Below are 8,344 nucleotides of genomic sequence, written 5' to 3' on the forward strand. Positions count from 1 at the left end.
TGATGAAAGTCAAGGAAATGAAGGGGTGAAGCATTTATGCCTCAGTCATAGGGTCATAAGTGTCTTTGGCATACTATGCATTTTAAAATAAGAATAACTCAATTTTTGTCTCTAGTGTTTTTTGCTGTCTATCCCATGTTTACCCCTTTGTGGAAACATGATAGTTTAAGGTAAATCTGGAATCACAATTTGGATGAAACAGATCACTTGGGACCTTGAGCATGGGCCAAAACTTGGAAAAACGTAGCACTTGCAAACTTTTTTTTTTTTTCAGATGGATTGAACAACTCCCGATCTTAAGTACCACACAACAAATCCAAACACTCTTCACATTTAATCTCACGGTACGGTTTTTCTTCGAGATCACTCTCATAAAGTTAAGGCGGTGACTGGTGATACTTCCGAGATCACTCGCATAAAGTTAAGGTGGCACTCTCATAAAATTAAGGTGGCGACTGGGGATACTTCCGAGATCACTCGCATAAAGTTAAGGAGGCACTCTCATAAAGTTAAGGTGGCGACTGGTGATACTTCCGAGATCACTCGCATAAAGTTAAAGTGGCGACGGTCGATAATCAACTTGTCGAATAAGAAAAAAGGTGACATGGGCACAAAAATATTAGAGCCTTAGAATCATTCCTCAAAGGTTAGTGACTTGCCTCACTCTTCACTTGGACTAGGGTTCTGGACTACCTTTCGTTTGGTATTTTGGTTTCTAGAAGACCACATTTAAGAGATCTCATCTTGTTATCTCTAAAATAAATATCGATGATAAAATCAAGTTTTCTTTTTAATGTATGATTCCAAAAACACTTATTAAAAAAAAATCACTTGTGATCTATTCTTTCAATTTCTTTTCATTTTTAGTTTCGTTACAAATAAAGTATTATTTTCTAACTTCAAGAAGTCATCAATTAATTTTATATATTATATCTTCTATCATTAAATAGAACGGAAAATTTAGAAGATAGAATTTAGGATAATTTTGTCTTTCTCTTTTGATTGTTTATATTTTCAATTAAATACAATGATTGTCTTGATACTTGTGTAAAATTAAAATGAGACACTTAATATGAAATGAAAATATCTAATAATTATTTATCATTTGTCCCTCAATAAATCTTAATTAAGTAGTCACCTAATCTTATGTTTAGGTCCCTAAAGTGTTTGGGGTCAGACCGGGTTTTCGGGTCGGACCGGGCTATGCACACCCCTAGATGGTTCTTGAATGTCATTCATATGCTGCTTGTCACTCGTGGTGACGTGTGAAGATATTTTTCTAAAGTGCCAAGGACAAAAATATCTTAAATCTGTTTTCATTTGTATCCAGTAGTTTTTAGCCTTTATCTTTCTGCAAGTACTAATCTCATGCTGCAGTATTCTCCCGAGATCACTCGCATAAAGTTACAAGGTGATAAAAGTCAAGGAAATGAAGGGGTGAAGCATTTATGCCTCATATTCATAGGGTCATAGTTTAAGCTTTCTAACTGTCTTTGGTATACTATGCATTTTAAAATAAGAATAACTCAATTTTTGTCTCTAGTGTTTTCTTTTGTCTATCCTATGTTTACCCTTTTGTGGAAACATGATAGTTTAAGGTAAATCTGGAATCACAAATTGGATGAAACAGAGCACATGGGACCTTGGGCATGGGCCAAAACCTGGAATTGAAATTACCATGAAACGTAGCACTTGCAAACTTTTTTTTTTTTTGGTCAGATGAATTGAACAACACTCGATTCTAAGTACCACACAACAAACCCAAATACTTCACGTTTAATCTCACAGTACAGGTTTTCTTCCGAAATCACTCATAAAGTTAAGGCGGCGACTGGCGTTACTTTCAAGATCACTCGCATAAAGTTAAAGTCAATCTCATAAAGTTAAGACGGCGACTGGTGATACTTTCGAGATCACTCGTATAAAGTTAAGGTGGTGACGGCCGATAATCAACTTGTCCAATAGGACAAAAAGGTGACATATGAGCACAAAAACATTAGAGCCTCGGAATCATTCCTCAGCGGTTAGTGACTTGCCTTACTCTTCACTTGGACTAGGGTTCTTAATACTTTCCGTTTGGTATTTTGGTTTCTAGAAGATCACATTTAAGAGACCTCATCTTGTTATCTCTGAAATAAATATCAATGACAAAATCAAGTTTTCTTTTTAATGTATGATTCCAAAAGCACTTAATAAAAAAATCACTTGTGATCTATTCCTTTAATTTCTTTTCATTTTTAGTTTTGTTACAAATAAAGTATCATTTTCTAACTTCAAGAAGTCAGCAATTATTTTTTATATATTATATCTTCTAATATTAGACAGGAAGAAAAATTTAGAAGATAGACTTTGGGATAATTTTGTCTTTATCTTTTGATGGTTTATACTTTTAATAAAATATAATAATTGTCTTAATACTTGTGTAAAATTAAAATGAGACACTTAATATGAAATGAAAATATCTAATAATTATTTATCATTTGTTCCTCAATAAATCTTAATTAAGTAGTCACCTAATCTTATGTTTAATGCACTCTTCTCTACATGAAAAAATAAGTAGGCGGAATACAACTCAATAAGATTTGGTCCTTTCTCATCATTTGTTTACTACATCGTATCATATGATAATACATGTAAATCTACAGTAAAGTACAATCAAATTATTCAAGACATAAAATCTACCAAGTAACAAACTATGACTAAAAGAAAAAGTTCTGAAATCTACAAGTAACAAACTATGACAAAGAAAAAGTTCTGAAATCTGAATCACTCCTCCGATGACCACAATGGCAACTCCAAATGAAATGGACTCAAATCAGATTTCTGATATCCAGGGATGTAGGTAAATTTCATTGTCTGAAGATTTGCAACATAAATCCCTTCATTAAAAGAGTACAAGTACACAGTCTCCCCTTCATGTGGGTGAAAACCCCCCACACGCTTATAGTAATCAGCACAAAATTCATTTGGCAAAAGTCCTGAGAAATCAACATGGTGTAATAATTCCCAGTCATTCGACACCAACTCCCAAACCTTAATATAATTGTGTCCAATATCAGCAATCCTCAAGTCTCCACAAGAAGTTCCAAGAAAACCAAAGCTCATAATGTTCATTGGGTCAGAATCAACAGGGTAATCAAGTGTCTCACCATTAAGTCCATAAGGATCATAAACAAATATACTAGTCCTACCCATGAAATACAATCCTCCTTCATATGCAAAACTCATTGACCAGTGAGGAGCAAAAGCAAAACCATCATCTAATATCACAGTCTTTTGTCTCCAGTTCCCTGTCTCTGAGGACCAAACATCAACCTCGAATTCATAGTGTATTGCAATGAAGGACTTGATTCTTACCACCCTGAAACACTTCCTAGGATCAAGATAGTTTCTCCTTGAATCCTCTTTAGGGTCATTACAATAATATGGATCACATGTAAAGCCAATAGCATGAAGACACTCCTTCTTCACCTCGAGCGAAGGGAGCTTGAAGGATTCCGTGTTAATGGGGTCATGGAGGAAATAACCATAGCCACTTGTGTACCTGTTGTCACTACACAAGAAAACATTCATGGAACAACCACACACTGTCCCTTTGATGAAAACTTCGGGGGAAATTAGAATCCTTTTGTTCTGATGATCATGTTCTAAATCATCATCGTTATCACTATCATCGTAAGGGTCTGGAGGGAAAGTTAGCATGAGTTGATGTGGTGATAGAAAAACCAAGCTAGCACCATAAAACTTTTGTTGTGTCGCCATGAACTGGCCAATGAAGTGAGAAGTTGAAATCAATTCGAGCCAGCTCTTTGAGACGCATTTGCATATTGTTGTTGATCGAAAAGGGAGCCTTGTGAAGATTTCTGAGAGCAAATCGTTGCATAAATGGGAGATGCTGCTGCTGCTAACAAGTGTTGTTGTGCAACAACTCTTCTTATTAGTATGATTGTTGTTGTTGTTGTTATTGTTGTTGTTACTGACCAAAAATGATAATGATGATGATGATGATGATGATGATGATGATGATGTGATCTGAGACATATTGGTGATAGTGTTCTACATAGAGATAACAAGGATGTTTTACCAGTTCAAATTCAACAGTGGGTTTCCTCAAAGAGCACCGAACCATGGAGTCTGATGGATCAACACTGAAAACAAGGAGTATGTGGATTCTTTGGATCATCTCAAACTCAACAATTATATATATATGAATCATTTATTACGATTATGTTACCTCTTAAAAAGTGTTGTTAAAATTAAAATAACGTTTTTTTATAAAATTATTATAAAATATAGTTTTTAAGGTACTATATAAGTTAAATAACTCTAAATTTTAACTTTTATATTATTTTAGAGTAAACTACCATTTGTACTCACGAAAGTTGAAAACGCTGGCATATTTACCTATAAAAAAAGTAAATTACTATTTGTATCCATAAAATATGAGTTTCATATAACAAAATTATCCAAACACTAAAAAATCACATAAAACCCTAAATTATCCTTATCATCATCTGTATCATCTTTTTCCATCCACCACCACCACCACCACTAACCCCATTCTCTCTCTCTCCTTCCATTTTCTGAGTTCGTTGCCGTCGCCAGAGTCAGTCAACTAGTGGTTGTCTTCTATCCATTTTGAAAAACATTCTCTCTCTCTTTCTCTCTCTTCCCTTCTGTGTTTTGCTTCTCTCTCTGTCTTCTACTTCTTCGAATGGTTGCGTGATGTAGGTTCAGTGGTCTCTAGGTTTGCAGATTGGGAAAGAGCGGGTGGAACCGCGGACTGGACAGGGGCTGGATCGGAGCTCTGTGTCAACGAGAGATGGAGGACTAGCTGGAACGGGTTGAGGCAGCGGTAGCAATCAGGCAGCGGCGGCGGCTCTATGGTTGTGAAAGGCGGCGAAAACAGAAGGCGACGGTGGTCCTAGGCTCGCGGAGGTGAGGCGAGGGGAAGAAGAAGAAAGAGAGAGGGAAATGGTGGAGGATGAAAGAAAGGGGGAAAGGACACTGCGGCAGCGAGTGGAGGTTGGGTGGAACTTGACAGCGCCAGCAACTGTTGAGTGCCGCGGCGGTGGTTATACAAAGGAGCAGAGAAGGGAACAGGGGTGAAAAGGGGCGAGAGAGAGGAAGAAGAGAGGAAATCGAGTGAGGGGGCGACAGCTTGGTGGTCGCCAATGGTGGTGCAGTGGTCTGAGACAATTTGCTTTTTCTATTGTTGTTGTTGTTGTTGTTGCTTTATATGAAGAAGATGATAATGGAGGTATAATGGTGGTGGTGGTGATGGTAGTGATGCAGGAAATGAGGTGGTGGTGCCTTTGAACTCAAAGTTTGGCTCAGGCGAAGACGAGATAGGGAAGGAGAGAATGAGGGGTGGATGATGCGGATGATGATAGGGGTAATTTGGGGGTTTTATGTGATTTTTTAGTGTTTGGATAATTTTATTATATGGAACTCATTTTTTATGGGTACAAATGATAATTTTCTTTTTTATGGGTAGATCAGGGTTTTCAACTTTCGTAGGTAGAAATAGTAGTACTCATTATTTTAACTTTTATATCATTTGTGGAAAATCCTGATCTTCAAATATAATTTTCACACAATGTTTCATTTGAACTATATATTGCATATGTTCTTTTTGGTTTTTTTTTTTATTCTATCACTCTATTTTCATTATTAAATTTATATTTAACATTATGTGTAGTATGAAATTTCGGTTTGAATTTATTCTTTTTACATATAGTTTTATTTTTATATAGCTTGTTATTTTTTTATAATTATTACAAAATATACATGACACATATTTTATATTTGTTTTCTATTTTCACCTATTATATCTTACCCAATAAAACACCAAACACTAAATATATAATAATTTTTTTGGCATTGCCATCAAGATTATTGTAAATTAGAATGCTAAAAGTGCTAGAAAAATAGAACTAATAAAAGAGTAATAAAAGAACCATTTATCTAATCGATTGTAATCTTAGTGATTAGGTTATATAAAATCAACATTCAATATTAAAAGGTATTTATTATCATTGTTATTTTAATATCCATTCTCTTGTGTAAAAAAAAAATTGTATTTTTTGAGTCATTTATCCAAACACTACAACTTTAAAATAAGTACTTTTATAACTAAAAATTTAAATACAAAATAACTTATTTATAAGATATTATTAATAAAAGTTTTTATATTTTAAACTCTTTTTTTCAAAAAATTTATTTAAGTTGTTTACTTAAATTAAGTTTTACTATGTATGTTTGTACAATGATATATGTTGTTTACTACTTTTACAACATATACATTACTTGATTTGATTTACTATTTTTACAATATATATTGATGCAATTTACATTAAAAAAATATAAATTAAATTTATTTAATTCGATTTATATAAAAAGTTGAACAAGACATGCATGTAGGTAATTCAATTTAGGATATTTGTATAATTTTTTTATTTAATTTATCTATGTAAATTACCTTAATAATTAATACCAAGAAATTAATATTTTATGATTTAATATAAAGGGAAGGATGAGTCAAACATGGAAAAGGGAAGGAAGGAGAGGAACAGAATTGATTATTGATAGTTATTATTACAATTTGTTTCCTTCTATTGATTTTTTTATTCTATGTCTATTTAAACTATATTTTTAATTAATTATTATTTAGATATTGTAACAGGTATTGGCACTTTTGGAAACTTTGTAATAAGCAGACAGTGTAAAATTTAATATAGTCTTCGAATCACATTTAGTTTTTTTATAATTATTTACGCGATTAATATGAAAATAAAATTATTTTTACTAATATAGCATTACATAATTAAATGTATATATAAAATTATTTTATATTAATAATATATCAAAGTTAATTTTCTTTAATTATTGCTTATCTTAATTTATATTTTTAACTATTGTTAAAATAATTGAATAATATTATATATAAAGAATGTATAATTGTTATATATATTATATACATAAAATTATAAATATTAAATTAAACAATATCATTTTAGATTATTGTTTTACTAACATCAGAAGAAGCATAAAAGGTTGAAAATTTTCCTTCAATCTAATTAATATTAATAATTATAGCAATCAATGATAATTATCCGTTGGCTTAATCTAAGTATGATTGTAGAAATATTATTTTACTAGGAAATAAATCTTTGCAATCTATTCAGAATTTCAAAACCAACCATTATTTAGTTTGCTTTTAATATACATTATTAAATTTAATAGGTAGGATCTCTTTTTATGCAACATTCATTGAATATATATGTTATTTATTAAAACTAATTTGTGGTTAACATAATAATAAAAGTAAAACAGATTCTTCTGATATGCCTTTTGTCCATAGTAGTCAAATTATCTGAATTGAAATTAATAAATATACGTAAATAAAAAAGGAAAAGGCCGCTGAAAACAAAAAGGTTTTGGTAATGAGAATAACTAAATTCGGTCCAAAAGAATAAAAGTGAAATGGATTGTGTTGATACGTGTTTTTCTCGGCTAATTTTTTTTATATTGATTAAATATATGTGTAATACATTATTATTGGAAGATTAAGTGTTTTTTCTTATATGGTGTTTTATTTAAATCGGACGGTCCGATTTGTTTGGAGAGAAAAATAAACTACAAATCGGAGGGTCTGATTTGTTTGGAAAAAAAAAACTACAAATCGGAGGGTTCGTTTTGTATTTTTTATTTTTTTTATTTTTTAAAATAAAAATCGGACGGTCCGATTTTAACATTAAAATTTTTTTTATTTTCGAAATCACAAATCAGACCATCCGATTTGTGATTGTTTGTTTAAAAAAAAAAATAAAACAAACAAATCGGTGCCTCCGATTTGTACATCCCATACCAATGTGAAACACACCTATGCTCACACCTATGCTCACAGCTTCTTGTTATACACTTCTCTCTCACACATAAAAAATAATAAGCGGTTTTTCTCATGAATCATAATAGTTAAAATATTTGTATTCAAATTAAAAATGTATATAATTAGAAAAAAGAAAAAGGTCATGGTAATTAATAAAAGAGGATTTTCTTCTTTCTTTCATTTTATAATTACGTTAAAAAAAATACATTTTTTATTTAGTAACATATTATCTATCTAAATCAAGGTATGATTTAGTTCACTTATTCTTGATTTGAATTTTTTTATAATTTAAGCTACTTGTATTAGACACTTTAGGAGCAACCTTTCTCCAAACCTTACATTAACAGAAAATGCTTATGCACTGGAATCTGGATTATCCTTTTTTAAGTTTTATCTCCATAATAAATTCTCCTACCCAATTCACTCAAAAGTCAAAACTCTGCCTCATCCTTC

The sequence above is a fragment of the Arachis hypogaea genome, chromosome 15 (genome assembly GCF_003086295.3).
Source record: "Arachis hypogaea cultivar Tifrunner chromosome 15, arahy.Tifrunner.gnm2.J5K5, whole genome shotgun sequence".
In the NCBI taxonomy this organism is placed as follows: domain Eukaryota; kingdom Viridiplantae; phylum Streptophyta; class Magnoliopsida; order Fabales; family Fabaceae; genus Arachis; species Arachis hypogaea.